The sequence below is a fragment of the Mastomys coucha genome, unplaced genomic scaffold, assembly GCF_008632895.1.
Source record: "Mastomys coucha isolate ucsf_1 unplaced genomic scaffold, UCSF_Mcou_1 pScaffold22, whole genome shotgun sequence".
Taxonomy (NCBI): domain Eukaryota; kingdom Metazoa; phylum Chordata; class Mammalia; order Rodentia; family Muridae; genus Mastomys; species Mastomys coucha.
Window position 1 is genome coordinate 197689828 of NW_022196905.1, and position 16733 is coordinate 197706560.

General features: G+C 40.7%; 1 protein-coding gene across 2 annotated transcripts in view; it reads right to left on the minus strand.

Moving 5' to 3' along the window:
* Galntl6 (polypeptide N-acetylgalactosaminyltransferase like 6) overlaps positions 1-16733 on the minus strand; it is a 1048694-nt gene that overhangs the window by 116757 nt on the left and 915204 nt on the right. The gene's annotated exons all lie outside the window — the stretch shown is intronic.

Sequence of the window (16733 nt, forward strand, 5' to 3'; positions counted from 1 at the left end):
GAGAGAGAGAGAGAGAGAGAGAGAGAGAGAGAGAGAGAGCATGTGTGGAGGTCATTGGACAACTTGAGGAAATTGGTTTTCTCTTTCCACCACGTTGATTCTGAAGATCCAATGTCAATTTTCAAGCCTTATGACAAGCATCTTTGCTCATTGAGCCCTTTCACTGGCCCTGGACTATTTTTTAAGTTGTGTCTACATATCAGGGGGTATATTGCTATGTAAAGCTGAATTGCACAACTACTCAAGATAAAAATGAAAGGCTTTGTTTTTTAAGGGGAAGGGGTTTTGTTTTTCTAAATTTACAAGTGCAAACATTAGGGTTAGACGCATTAGTAGGAAAGGAATATGGCCAACTGGTCATCTGAAACAGGTGGCAGAATGAAAACCATTTAACTTTTTGGATATGATAATGAGGAAAACAGAAGCATAAACTCGTGGTACCTATCTTTAGCATGATGTATCATGATTTATCAGTCTGTTCCTATAATACACACAAAGGCATATTATGTTGTGATTTCCAAAGCTTTGTAAAATTTCATATGCCTTTTGAAATTTACCTCATATTTACAATAGTAGAAACTCCAGTGAGTGGGTATCAAGTGTTTATAGAAGAACTCATGTACAGCTTAAATAGTGCTTAAACCAACTAATACAGTCTGATGGTCCTGACTTGATGCTTCCATAGTGCTTAGAAGCTCCTGGCTCCATGTCTTTGGTAGCTGGGGACAAGGTTTTCCATGTGATGAAGGGTAAAAGCCCATGGACCAAAGGACCCATAGCACCTCACATGTGCTAACTACTTCTTTCAGTTTCAGTCTTCTAGGTAGACAGGAGGCTATGGCCTTCACCTACTCTTTTACAGTTTAGATGGGTGTGTGTGTTTGTGTGTGTGTGTGTGTGTGTGTGTGTGTGTGTATGTGTGTGTATATGTGTGTGTTTGTGTGTGTATGTGTGCATGTGCAGGTGTGTGTGTGTATATGTGTGTGTATGTGTGTGTGTGTATGTGTATGTGTGTGTATGTATGTGTTTGTGTGTGCATGTGTGCATGTGCAGGTGTGTGTGTGTATATGTGTGTGTATGTGTGTGTGTGCACGTGTATGTGTGTATATGTATGTGTTTGTATGTGTATGTGTGTATATGTGTGTGTGTATATGTGTGTGTATGTGTGTGTATGTATATGTTTGTATGTGTGTGTGTGTGTATGTGTGTGTGTGTGAGTGTGTGTGAGTGAAAGCCAAAGTCTTACCCAGAAAGGAGCTAGAGGCACTGCTAATATAGAGCCTTTCCCATTTCTACAGTGAATAGAAAGATGGACTGACCTGGGTGGATACAGCTGCTACTTCCTGCTAACCTCACTTTAAATGGTGTGTGCTGAGTGATGTATGGGGCCACCATAGAATGGCAGAGTTACTCTTGGTTTTCCCTGATGAAATATCTTCAGAGGTATGTGGAGACATACAAAACTCAAATGGGTTGTTTTCTTAAGTTACTTTCTGCCCCATTTCAAAATGTAAACACTGTGTCTTATTTTTCAAGTTTCTATTTTATTCATTTTTTTTCCCACAGAGCAATACCAGGGATTTAACACTTGGCTCAAAGTATAATTTTAGATTTTAAAATAAATAAATACATTTTGATGTTGGGGAGTAAATCCAGGTCTTTCCCCATGCTATGCAAGTACTCCACCATGGAAGCTCTACCCCAGCCCTAAATTTAGAAAAAAATACATAAAATTATAGAACCTGTTTAATTATCCCAAACTTTCTTTGGGATTGTTTTGATTTTTAATTTTTTAAGTGGCCACAGACTTTGTTCATGGCTCATATTAGGTACCATAACAATGACTCCAGAGTGTTTGGTTTATGAATCCTTTGTGTGGTTTAAATGGTTCAAACCATGAAAGCCATGTAACAATAAGAAGGAGAACACAGCAATCCTTGGGTTTATAGGCCTGAAAACCCAGCATCATTTTTTTGCTCACTTGGTTTTCTTAGAGTACCTGGGATGTTTCCCTAATGAGCAGGAGTGAGTCTGGTTATGTCTTCATTTCCAGATCAGTTACTCACTTCCTCGTTGGGTCTGTTTCCTCCTCACACTTTCCCTAGATTGCTCCGGGAGCTGAGGACATTCTGTGGAGGCCCCTTCCTGAGAACGGTCACCCTGGGTGTAGGCACAAAGGAACTAACTTGAAAACCGTCGTGTGCTGATTGAGGTCCAAAGCCACTGTACTCAGGCTCAGAGTTTCACAAAGGATGCTGTCAATACAAAAGCTTTGGTTTCTGAAATTTTTTTTTTATTCTCCACAGGGGCTGAGATTCAGTCTGTTAGTCCGGACACAGGCAGGAGCCAATTGATTATCTTGAACATCTCTGTTGCCTTCTTGCTCATCTTCCAGTTCCTAGTTTCCCCCTACTTTTTAATGGAAAAAAATCTGCTAGCCCTGTACTTACTGACCTATATATAGAGAGGCCTAGAGGTGGTCAGCAGAACACCAGTTCACTTTCTGGATGCCAACATTCACTTAGCAAAGTTCTTCTGCTCCCCTACATGATACATGGATTGGATTGCATTGTTATCAAGACAGGGAAGGGCTTTCCCAAAGCTGTTCAGTGTCCTACATTATTTGTCTTTATCAGGATGATCATCCCATCCTGATGCAGAGGGGATCCCTTGGGTCATTGCAGCATGCTGGTGAATGTGAAGCACCTTGTAGCTTCTGTATTGCGTCTCCTTCTAATCTGCCAGGATCTGGTACTCACTCCTGCTCTTGTGTTCTCTTTGCTCAGTCCAGCCTCTTCTCACTCCCATCAACACACATATCAAAAGGAGCACAGTAATGCTGTGAAATGGCAGAGCAAATTACTCATTTTCTCAGTAATTGGAGACTTTTTAGAAGCTAGAAGTCTCCAGTGTAGAATGGGGAGCCTTTCTTCTTGGATACAAATATAACTCTCTATTCAGAGGATAAATGCTAGTTATTAAAATCCAAGCATGGGTGAACGTCAGGAAAGCTTGTTTTATGCTTCATTTATTTAATAAACATCTGACAGTTTCTTCTTATGAAAATGCTACCCCTTTATCTTATTGTGCAATGAAAAATATGCTTTTCCTCTTTAGAGCTGACTGTAACTCAGAGGACTTTTTTTTTTCTTCATTTGATGACATTTTAACATCAAGCTAGAATTTACTAAATGTGGCCTAAGTCTTCAATACCTCTTACTAATTATTTAGTTTTCAGTGAATTTCCATGATATATCTGCTTGATGCCTTCATTCCTTAAGAACAAACCAGAAAGCTAGTTTGTTGAGACATGCATCTAATTCTAACGTTCATGAAGCTGAGACAGGAGGATAGAGATTTTGAGGACAGGTTAGACTACACATGGGTCTCTGTCTCAGCAATAACAATATAACATAAAAAAACAAAGCACAAATAAAATGGAATATGGAAAATTGTTAAGTGCAAAGACTATAATTTTTAAAGCTGCTGAATAGAGAATCATCTTGAACCTCCCCTCTCCCCCTCCCCCATTAAGTCTATTTAAAAGTTTTATTTTGGAGAAATATTTATTTATTTATTTATTTATTTAAATTTATTTACATTTCAAGTGTTATCCCTTTACCTGGTTTCCCCCTACTCCCGGAACACCCATATCCTATCCTCTCTCCTGTTGCTTCTGTGAGGGTGCTCCTCTACTCACCCACCCATTCCCACCTCCCTGTCCTCGATTCCCCTACCCTGGGGCATCTATTGAGCCTTCATAGGACCAAGGACCTCTCCTTCCATTGATACCTGACAAGGGCATTCTCTGCTACATATGCAGCTGGAACCCTGTGTACTCCTTGGTTGATGGCTTAGTTCCTGGGAGGTCTGGGAGGTCTGGTTGGTTGATATTAATGTTCTTCTTATGGGGTTGTAAACCCCTTCAGCTCCTTCAGTCCTTTCTCTAACTCCTCCATTGGAGACGCACTCAGTGCAATGGTTGGCTTCGAGCATCAAACTCTGTATTTGTCAGGCCCTGGGAGGGCCTCTCAGGAGACAGCTATATCAGGCTCCTGTCAGCCAGCACTTCTTAGCATCAGCAATACTGTCCATTGGGTGACTGTATCTGAACTAATCTGAGCAGAAAGGAAAGCAAGCATGGCTGTTGTGCTCCATCTGTTTCCACCTCTGTCTCTTACCCAATTCTATGGCAGCTGTGAAACAGGCTCACAGACGCTTCCATTCTCTTCCCATTGAAAGGTGGTGTCTGTGGCTCCATCTTGGAATCTGTGGAACTACTACTGCTGTGACTGTCAGGTACAAATCAGAGGAATTATGATGCCTTGTGGCTTAGGAAGAACCAGGGAGCATCTACCTTGCTTGTTGGGCCATTTGAGGTTGGCGCTCTGAGTTCTCATATGACTACCACGGCTTACAGTGATGACCACAGGCTATGTGGAAGGAGATAGGGTGCCCAGGGTCTTTGTCATGTGTTAGGGGCATGCTTGCATTTACTCCAGGACTAAAGTTCTGACTCTTTTCCTGGAGAATCCTTCCATGTATAAAAGTAGAGCTGTGCAAAATTCTGCATAAAGATGTAAAGGAATTGTAGATGTTGAGGTAGTGAATGCAAAGGAGAAATAAAAAGAGGCTACAATTACTCCTACGGGACTGAGGTCTTTATTATAGATATAAGAAAGAGCACAGAGACATCTGGAAGAGTCCAGAGTGGACATGACCAGCCCACTGGACTGGGTGATATGAGGAGAGGTGGAAGGGGAGAGGGAAGAGCCAGGAGACGAGAGGTCATGGGGCAAAGAGACCATAAGGCCCAAAGAGCCAAAGGGTGGCAAAACCCAAATGGCTGGATTATGTAGGAAAAGGCCATTGAGGGAAGGACAGCGCAACCCAGTCCCTGGGCTACAAAAGTTTAGGGTGGGGAGCCAGGTAAGGTAGGGACTGAGGGATGCTAGGAGAACTGGCCAGCATTAGCTTGAGCATGTTAATAGGCATCTTTTGTGCCTATTTGTCCTGGATTTGAGACCTAAACAGGTAGGTCAAGCCAAGAAACTCTACGAATCCCAGAAAACATGTGACTAAATGCCACCGACAACCTTTTCTGCTGTTGTTTATTTAGTTATATATATTTTTTTCAGACAATGTTATGCTATGTACCCTAGATGAATGTTAATTGGGGAAGCAGCATATTCAACTTCTATTTTTAATAATATAATAACTAAGCTCATTGTAAACTTGACTGGGTTTAGGATTACCCCAGGATAGACAGACCTCTCAGTGAGTCTGTGAGGATGTTTCCAGAGAGATTTAATGGAAGAGGGAAGATTCATCCTGAATGTGGGGAGCACCTTACAGATGGAGGACCTAGATCAAACAGACAGGTTAACAGGGGAAGGCAAGCCTGGGCTTTCATCTCTGCCTGCTCCTCACTGGGAACACAATGCTGTTATCAGCTGCTTCCTGTCCCTCCCCCATAGCCACAGCTGCTCTTCCCATTGCATCTTTCCAGCCATGATGGAGCATTCTCAAACTATTACCTAAAATTAACCCTTGCATTCCCAAGCTACTTCTTGTCAGGTATTTAGTTGGAGTAATGATCCCTATATATAACTAACAGATGTAAGACACTTTGGTGGCTGTCTGTCTAGAGGGGAGATTTGAAGGAAACAACTGAGCAGTGTCAGTTCGGAGACGCTGGCAGTCTGGGTGAGAGACCAGGGAGCCTTAGACTAGTGCTGTTGGAATGGAGATGAGTAGGAACATCCCTATGAGGTAAAATTGGCAGAGTTAGCAACTGATGTGGGTGAAGAGGTGGAATGGGCTGGTGAATAGCTGTGTTATCCAATAAAAGAGAAAAAAATGAGGGCTCAGCAGAAATAGACAAGATCACAGTGCTGTGTGGAAGACAGTAAAGGTGTGAGGTTTCTGGTCTGACTCCTCAACAGTTCCTGAAAGAAACCTGACAGCATGAGTTCTGAAAAGGGATTCTTGACATTTTCTGGGCTAAGCAATATACTGTTCTCTTTTGAAGGCTAATTTACTTGGTTGGATACTTGCATATTTTTCTATGTTTAAGGTTTCCCTATAGTGTAGCCAATCTAGAATCTTCAGGAGATGCTATTTATGTGAAGGTTTGATCGTGCTAACTTAGAAATCACTTAAAATGAATAATGCATAAATAAGGGAGATGAACAGAAAGTTACAAGGATAAACATTCACTAATATTTGCTAATTGGGGTAAGCAGAAAGTCCATTACAACTCATCAAATTCAGTTGCATACAATGGTGGTGTTACCATTCATAGTTCTACCTTAAAAATAATTTAAGGAACTACTAGGTTTTTTTTTTTTTTTGTATCCTATTGTTTCTTTTTCTGCTCTGCAGATTGGCATGGGGAATACAACTAATCCAAACAACTCGGGCCACTATTTTCAAAAGCTGAAGCTGCAATGGCAAAAATGAGCCTCAGATTCTTTTTTTTTTTCATCTCTCTTTCTCTTGCTTAGGAAATGCTGACTGTGGTGGAGAATGGAGCCTACCCACTAGCACTGCGTGCATCAAGGATTGTATAAAGCCCTTGGCTCAGTTTCCAATACTACAACAGAGGTGGAATGGGCCTGTGAGGAGTTATGCTATCCAATAAAAGAAAATGTAGGCTCAGCAGAAAGAGAGAAAGTGGAAACATAAAGGCTCTGAACTCAGTTTTTCCTAGGAAACCAGAGAAACAATTGTTTCTTTGGCCTTGGTGGGTGATTTTTAGTGTGACTCAAATAACTTTTACATAGGCAGTATCACACATACACACACACACACACATACACACACACACACACACACACACACACACACACACACACACACACACACACACACACACACCCGGAGAGATACGAGGATCCTCCTGTTTGCTCTGTTGGGTTAGAAAGTAAATGCTAGACCATAAGTATGAGAAGCCTTTGGCATTTCCTTTCCTGATAATGTGCAGAGCAAGAATGAAGGAGGAAAGCCAGTATAGCCCTCATCATTGAGCTCTGTGCATAGGAGGGTTAGCCACTCTATTTCTGTCACTTATCATGTGAGCATATGTTTAACTTACAAGAGGCAGGCAGTTCAATGTTAGAAAGCTGGGGAAAGTCTTGCAAAGCTCCTTACCTCTAGACTAAAGGACAGAAGCTGGACAGTGATAGATGGACAGATTTTTAATCTGGGTCATGCCTTGGCTCACAGCCTGGTAGAAGGAGAGAGGAATCTTGGCAGAAACTCTATGCAGAAAGGCTGAGATCTGTGATGTTCATTGCCTGCTCAACTCAGAATCACATAGGGGATAGTAACACATCCTTTAGGACTGTCTGTAAGGCTATGTTTAGGGACAACTTCCTGGGGAGGGAAGAACAAACTGAATGTGTGTGTGTGGCATCATTCCAGAAATACAAAGCCCACCGAGTGTTGACATTTCCCTCTCTCCATTTCATGACTATCCTGGCATGAGTTGCTCTGCTCTTTCTGCTTCCCAACATGGTAGATGATACTTTTGAAAGCATGAGACACAAATAAACTCTTCACCTCTTCACAAAATGTCTGACAGGTTGTTTCTGTCAGGCATTTTGTTCACAGAGATGCTGAAAAGTGAATAAAACAGAGGTAAGGATTTTTTCCTTCAAATTATGCTTGGAAACAATTGGTAAGGATATCCAAATTCAATGCCAACATGGAAAGTATTGATAGACATAGAGAATACCACACATGCTTTGGTGGGATGTATTATACAATATGTTCCCAGTGTTTTCTTGCTTTAATTACTTTTTTTCTAGTAAGCCATAGACGAGTCAATTCTGTAACCCAAACTAGGTTCAAGAGCTATCATCAGTAAACCAGATATATTTATCATTCTCTTGGTTGGGCTGTCTGATTACCTTTCAAACCAGCAAAGATTTACTTTCTTGTACAGTTGTCAAAATCCAGTGAGGTGTTCTGTTACAACTACCATTTTCGAGAAACAAACTTTTCATTCTGTATCAAACCTATAAAACTGTTCCCCATAAAGGGACCAGAGAGTGAAATGCACTCAGGCCCCAGGCCAGAGTAAAAGTATATTGCCTGACAGAGCCTAGTGCTATAAAAATACAAGAGAAGTAGCTTTTATGGGGGAGGGGCAGATATAGAAAACAGTACTATTAAGTTTCAAATTTACCTGTAACAAAAATATGCACAATTGATTGAAATAGTAAGGGCTTAGTTTTTTTGCTGAAAATTTTTTATTGCTATGATTTTTATGATCCTTAACTTTACTTGTGATTGAGAGGGTGTGTATTGTGGGTTTCTGTCACATTTTTAGACATCATCATCATTTTATATGGTGATGATAATGACGGCAATGACGGTGATAACAGAAAGGTCATACAGACCTGTGTATTTCAGAGCACATGCCAAGCTATGTGAATTGAAGGCAGAGAAGAAGAAAATTAGGAAAGAAAATAAATAAGGGAACAGTTTAGTCTGTTTTGTGAATGACTATTGTATCTCCTTCAATGAGTCATTGTAGAGAATATACTAACCAGTATATTCTGCATGGGCTGTCCCTCCATTTTTAAAGTAAAGGATTGGGTCAGCTTCATTTCAAATCAAATAGAGACATCAGGAGATTGGAGGGGATGCTGTTTCCAGAGAGAAATGAGAGCATGGTTTTCAGAAGGGGGAAAATAAACATTAGCTGGTACATAAATTAACATACTAGTATAGGGTCTTTATACACAGACCTCTATAAGTTAGACTACATTGGGAAGAAATGGAAGTGTTGTTGAGAATGTGTAGTAAGCACCAGCCACAAAGCAACTGTTTAAAGTACACCCTTGGGAACCAGATCCTCCTGTGATATACCATGAAAAAATGTGTTCTTTGTGACTTAGCGTTCTCTTCTGTCACTTGGAGCTGGAGATGGTGGCAGTAGCATATTAAAATGTTAGTGAATTTGAAATGTGTTTGGAGCATTTGAGCTCACTGTGAATGCTGGCCGTTGTTGCCACTGTGAACAGTCTGTGGAGACAGAGCAGGGGTCAGATTTTCTAGAACGAGAACCAGAGAACTAGCCTGTGTGAAATGATCTTTTCCCAACGTGGTTTCATAAGCTGCATCTTGAGAATCTTCGACTTTAAGGGGGAGTTCTTCGCCTATACAACCTTTATTCATTCTAAGAGCATCCAAATGATGTAATCAGCTTATTAGTAATTAACACTCACTAGTAGTTGTGCTCCTTTATGACAAACTGTGGTTCTGTCTCGTTACTAGAATGATGCTTAAACATGTGCTGAAACAAGTGCGTGCGTGTGTGTGTGTGTGTGTGTGTGTGTGTGTGTGTGTGTGTGCACGCGCGTGCGCATGCATGTGTACGTAGGAGTGGAAGTCTTCTATGTTATGACAACTTATTTCAGTTTCTCTTACTCTTTCCTGCACAGACCCACGTGTTAACTTCCCTCTTGTTACTTTGGCACTGTGACCATAAGCATCGTGCATACCTAGCATGGCTCTGTGTGGATAGCTTTCTATCTTTCAGTATGAATCTGCTGTAGATAAGTGGGGCTGCTCCTGCCACATCTTCTGGGATGTGTTAAATATTGAGTCTTACATTCTTCTGAGGACTTGAATTATTTCTGGGGACAATTCTATTTCTTTCTGTTTCACTCTATTCTGTTCTATTTTATATGCTGAGAAGATATCATATTCATAGCCTGTTATAAGAAATGATAGAAATAAGAAGAAAACAATGGCATAGTTTCTCCTCAAGAGGAATTTACTATATGGTGTCAGATTGGGAATTTGGGTAGCAACAACTAGAAATGCTAGAAAGTGTGTACATTGGGATATTTCCAACGTCAGCTCATTAGTGGTGTTCGAAGTGGTACTGACGTGCACATAGAAACGTGATCTCAGCCTTGGAAACCCTGGTGCTCTCTCCAGATCTCTTCTTTTTGTAGGAATATTTTTCTCATCCCCTGCTGTGGCACTGTGAATCTCCCACAGTTGCTCCTTCTTGCTTAAGGAACACTGTTTATATACTACCAACTTGCCAGGGAAGCCCAAGGATTTTCAGCCCCTTTACAGTGTTGTCTTTAAGCATGGCAATTGATTGTACAAGGGTATTCATGCTTTGTATCTCTCTTGCTCAATGTACGTGCCTTTCATGGCTCTACTCTTTTCCTAAGCCTTCTTTCTTTCCTGTAGTGGGCCTTCCCTGAAGCACATTCTTCCAATCAATTAAATTTCCCCACATTTATGGTTCCAGCTGTACATTCACAGGACTACACTGATGTCAGTTTCCTAGTTAGTTACTTTGAAGAATTACACTAGAGGATATTGACATTCATCAATTTCAACTGGTCTGTTTAGTGATTATGCATTTTAAACTTAATAACAGCCAGACAGGGAATCTTTTCCCTTGATTTTCCCCTCTCCTAACTAGAAAAAATTTAATCATTATATCTTGTGAGTCTTTAAGACAGTTGTACATTTTCCAATCCAGAATCCCACTAGATCCACTTAAGAATGCAGTGATTGCTTTTTGGACGGAAGACCAGCTGGTGAGGCATACAAGGTACATTTACAAATTAGGAGGTTGCCACATACATCTCTCATCTTGACAGGTTATGGCATGTTGTGCAGTAATGATTACAGCAAATTTTACATGGCAGAATTGTGTGCCCCTGTTTACTTGTTCAGTGCCCTTTGATCTTGGATTTAAAAGAACACAAAAAATATGTACTCACTACTTTAGATTTGTGTAATAATTCACAAATGTCCAAGCCTTCTTTATCTAGTTTTGTCTGATGCTTAACCCAAGGATGTCATGGAAGAACTTGGTTCCATGAGTATCCAGGACCAGGTAACTCAGACAGAAGTTTTAGAGGCTGACACTAGTGCAGGATAGCAGATCCCAGCAGGGCTTCCCTCTTATACTCTGTCAGTATAATAGAAGAATAAATATATATTTATATTTTTTTCTGACACTTCTTGGAATTAGAGTTTCTAAGGACCCCCAGTGCAGTGTTCTGAGGAGGCATGAACCTTGAAAGAAGGTTTGCCCTGAATAAAAGGCAGAAAATTAACATTTTGACTGTTTAGATTTGATCTCCTCAGGTGATTTCTGTTTCCCACATTCATAGACTTTTTATCTCCCCAAATATTATCTTTTCTATTTTCTAGCTCATTATATGTAGATATGATCAAGTGTAAACAGGGTCTTCCAACTACTTGACCCACATGAAGGCCAGGTCTCTGTTGAGGATGGGTGGAATTAGCTTTAAGAGCCTTGGATTATTATTTAGTGTTGCTAGGGCCTTTCCTGGTTTTGAATCATTTACCTATTTACACATCCCTTCAGGGATTGTAAATGGCAGTCACTAGGTCACCACCCAACATGAAATATTCAATGTTGTCTATAAATAGAATAGAAAGTCCCCCTTGGGTTATTCTCATCACTGCTGTGTTATGATAATTCAAAGAGCAGCCCAGAGGATGCTGTACTGGTTCTTGAAATATGACATTTGCCAGCATACCTCGTAAAGATAAAATCCATGGTATGTGTAGATGAGAATTCACTACACACACACACACACACACACGTTCATGCTTAGATTGTTGTCAGGTGCAAGTTGTTTTTAACCTTCTGCTTTTAGTCATACTATCCTGGCTTTATTCTATCTGTATGGGTCAGATAACCGTGTTCCCTTGCTGTATGGTCATGATGTTTTCTGCTCCTTAGAGCTGAACAAAAGAAAGTCATTCATTTTGCTGAGTGTCATGGGTCACAGACACATCTGCCTGTGCTACAAAGATAAGGAAACCCAGCCATGTGATGAATTCTGATAGAATACTGGAGAATTAGAGCTTTGGTGTTGGCTACGGTCCCAAAGGAGATGAGATGCTAAGAAGACACCCTGTGCTTTGCTGTCCTCTGCCCCTGACACACTGTCCAAGCGATACGGACTGAGACGTAAATTAGTGAATCAAAAAACCTTGCAAGGAATACTTCTCTTTAGTGCTCACTTTTAGGGAGCTCATTTTTGTTAGAATCTAGACTGGATTTCTGCCCGTGTATCTGCGACAACCCCTATCCACTCCCCAGCTTCATAGACACTGGCAGAAATCATATTGAGAGCATTGTCTGTGAATCTCTAGCTGACAGACTTCCAAGTGCCTAGATTGCTCACTTCGGGAAGAGCCTGTGCATGCTTAGGCACATCAAAAGGTAGTCATATGCTACCTTCTGCATCCCCCTTTATTGCTGCTTGCTGGGGAATCTGAGAACCTATTTACTGTAAAGCATTTTCTTTCCCCTTTCCTCAGAGACACATTAAGAGGGAATTCCATTCCAGCTTCATGAGCCTGATTCCCTTCAAAGCCTTTGCTATACTGCTGTCTGTCTATCTGTCTTTGGTGTTAATAGATGTTCAACTAAATTCTTAACTTCTAGTGGTTTGTCTCAGGGTCTCTATGTAGGTTTCTTAATGCACTGAGTTATCCCAGCTTTTATCCTCTAATCCCCACAGAGGCCAGGCATTCAGCAAACACAGCATGCTCCTAAGTGCACAGTCTGTATTGGAGGTGTCAAATTAATCTGTGACTCAGGATATAGACACCTTCACTGCAACTGTAATCACTATGAGTAGACTAACACTTTATGCTTTTAATCCTGGTTTGTGTCCTTTGGTAAGAATGCTTTGCTTTGTTTTGCGACCTTCCCCCTTGTTTTCCTTTTGAGAAGGCTCTTGCTATGTCCCATGGTTGGCTGGTTGGCTTGGAACAGAATATATAGACCAGACTTGACTACAACTTTCAGTGATCCTCCTGCCTCCACTTTCCAAGTACTGATTGTGTCATCATGCTTAGCTCTAGAGTGGTTATTAATAGCACCTTTTTTATTTTATAGAGTGAATGATCTGATATGCATAAATAAACAAATGATGACTTCATTGTGTTTAAAAGATTTTTAGAAAGCACATTTCTTCCATATTTCTTTGACCTTTCAGGCAAGGGTGAAGGGGTCTTGTTACAAATTTCCATAAAGCTCAGACATACAGCTTTTACTTCATTGGCTATCTCTTTTGAAGACAAAATCTGATATGAATGTAAATATGAACCGAGAGAGTGACACCAAAGTATAGTATATCCTTTTCCTGAATCCCCACTAGTTTCTCCATCTTCATAACACCAAGTCACACTCACTGACAACAGGACAATTTGGAGTCCCTTCTTGGGGTTCTTGCTCTCATTAATAAAAGAGTTTGAAGGGACTCGAAAGGAAGTGTGAGAACAATTTTATAAAAGTTACAAAAAGGAAAACAAAACAACAAACAAACCAACTAGCAACCACCACCACTATAACCACCACCACATCTGGGTAGACAGGAGAATGGAGAAGAGAAGGAAAACAGGCCATGCTATTTGAGTTACCAGCGTGGACATTCAGTCTGTGGCAGCAAGCAGCCACACAGTGGGAAGAAGGGCTTTAGAGTGAGGAAGCCCAAAGTGTCAGAGAAAAGCATAGCTTAGGTTCTGGCCAGCACCTGAAAGAGACAGGGAGAAAGGAAAAGTGTACTTATCTGAAGACTCAGAAAGGTGGACAAACCCTGCTGAATCTCATGTCTACTCTCTTTTTAGGGACTGTGGTCAGGGGAGAGAATTCTGAGAGGGAAAAGTGCAGCAGCTCATTAAAGGAATAACTATTCCACCTATCTTTTTAGTGCTTTATTGCTTAGGGTGAACCTGTCTTCCTGAGGCGTCCTTTAGCCAACTCATTGACCCTGTCGACTGGAATGTTAGGTCTCTGTTCACTCCAGGAAGACTATTCCCTTGACCAAGAGTTTTCCTTCCTGGTTTTACTGCTGCTCCAACATGACCACCTGAGCCAATGAGTCTTTGATGATGGGCTTAAAGGGGGGAGGTGATCTGATTTCTACGCTAGAGAGTCTATGAAGGCAGAGGATTGCTAGTGAACATATGGAGTAGTAGACCAGGGACAGGTGTCCTAGGTGGGAAAGTGAGGAGGTTGTCTCAAACATCTGAGTGAGAAGTGAGGCATAACCAAGTAAGCCAGGAACACTGAAGGGAAGGAAAAAGGAATGAATCCAAGGGACCTTGAGAAGGATGGAATGGGCTGGAAATCAGGTAAAATGAATTTTAACTGACTTGGCAATATCCAGTTAGTAGATTTACTAACTAAATTATGAATGGTTCAGGAGTTACTCAGCAGAAAGACCTGGGTTCGTAGTATAAATGAAGGTAGGAGCTGCTAGTCAACAGAGTCTAATAAAATGGCCCAGAACTGCTAGAGTAAGGAGTGAAGAGAATCCAGGACACATGGATACCAGAGGCTCATGGAACAGTCTGAAGAGAGCAAGGAGAAGAACTGGGTCTTTGAAGCTAAGGGAGAAGGGAAACTCAGAAGGAGGTGAGGGTGAAAGGGAACAAAAATATAAAGAGAAGTATAAAGTACTTAAGCTAACCTCTGAAAAGGGGGAAACCTGTACTCGTAACAATGGCTAATGCATGTCAAAACAACATAAAACCGTCAAGAAGTAGCTTATTTAAGTAGACTTGAAAAGTTGAGGAGCTCAGTTGGTAGGGTTGTCATTGTGAAAGTTGTTCTTCATCTCATTAATCAAATGGCACGATGGTGTCTGACATCCAAAAAGTACCTAAGTAAACCGAGGACTCGAAGTGGTTCCACGTTTGCGCCTATGGGAGACAGAAACGACCTCGACCAGCAATTCTGCTAACATCATCCGAAAACAGAGGTCTCTTTTGACTCTCATTTGTGTGAAGCTACATATCATCAGGAATCTGGCCTCCTGCTGCTGTGCATGGAGGCATTTGGAGCACACAGCGTTTATCTTTGTGTCATGGCCCCAGTTCATTTGGGTCAAATAGCACAGTGCTGACATTTTTATGGAATAGGTCATAAGACACAGATGAAGAAAAATAGAAGTTATTGTGCCCTAGTGCACCAGTCCTTTCTCTATGACAGCAGTTTTGTCCCTGTCCTTGATGTAGAGATTTGAAACTCTCAGATCTAATGAATTTTCTTCTGTCTGGAAATGGTCCCTTAGTGAGACACGGCAAATTTGAGAAAAAATTGTGAAGGTTATCGAAGGTTAATCATTTCTCAACTTCCCTTTTTTCCCCTAGGAAGATAACAAAACCCAAATCATTTTAAGCAAAGGGACATAATAACACAGGTGTAATTCTGACAGTAACAATCTGTAGGCATGCCTTCACTGCTAATCCGATTTTCCTTCAGATTTACTGTGCCTGTCTTCACACCCACCACTCTCCTGAACTGTTCCAAATATTTTAATAAGGGGTATATACATAAATAGAGTCAGAAAAGAAACAGAAGACCATTCAATACAGAATAAAGGAAATAAAATTTCTATAAATCCCACCCAATTCATATGAACTGCACTAATATCACTTGTAGGCTTAACTATAACAGATGAAATTTTGCTATAAGGAAATGAAGTTATTATTTATCAACATTTCCCCATACTGTCTTATGTTGTCTTTTAGAGTAAATGGATGATATATTTTATAGACAAGGAAAACAAAATGGAGACATATTTTTTTTTCTCATGAAAAGAGCAACTGTAATAGAAACTGGACAGGCCCAAGCATCTGACCTGTGTCTTATGTCACCTTCTAAGCATATACACTTGTGCAATGCACATATAAGCACACATACACCCACACATAGACACAGACACAGACACATACAGACAGAGAGACAGACAGACACACCCTCATGCAGAGTACTGCTATACAGTTAAGAATGTCAAAAAAATTCCAGAAACAGGAAATTTAGGCAAATTCTATAAACTAAACAAGAATTGTAAATCTCTGTAGTTCCTCTTTTAATCTTTTTTTAACCCAGTGCATTTCAGTGGATTATAGAATGTTTTCTTTGATGAATGGTATTTTAAATTACTAGGTACCTATATCTTGTCCATCATTCTGAAGAACATAATCTCTACTCTGTGTCCCAGAAGACAATGGCATTCATGTTTCTCTTCAGTGAGCTCCACACGGAGTATTGAAATATGATAATTTCTTCAACATTGGAAATATTGCAGATAGAAAGGATGACATGCAAATGGAGAAGCCAATTACACACAACAGGAAAATCAAAATAAATCAAAGCATATCAGGGAAATATTATTTACAAGTTGGTGAGTAAGTGATGCTAAGTACCAGTGTAAAACCCACTCACAAACACAAATGGCCGAGAGTGCTACATGATTCTAGCTTCAGGGTTCAATTTACTTAGTTTATTTGTTTTTGCTTTATTTTACAGTGCCAGGGCAGGGTGAATTTCAAGGATGCTGGACAGATGTTCACTCCAACATGGAATGACACCCTCAACCCTGAGATTTGATTTGCAAGGCAGGGTTTCTTGTGTACTGAATATGAGGTGTCACCACAGACTCACATGTTCGCTCACTTCTAGGCAACGACACCATTTTGGAAGATTGTAGAAACTTTAGGGAGTTGAGGAAGCACTTCCTCACTGGAGGAGGCAGGTCACTTAGGGTGAGTATTGAGGTTTTATAGCCTTACCCTATTGCCTGCCCTGTTTGCTCCTTATTTGTGTCATGTCTTCCCTGCAGTGTATGGATGGTGTCCCCTTGAATTGTATCAATAGACCTCTCCTCTCTGAAGGAGTTTGATCATAGCAGTGCAAGCAA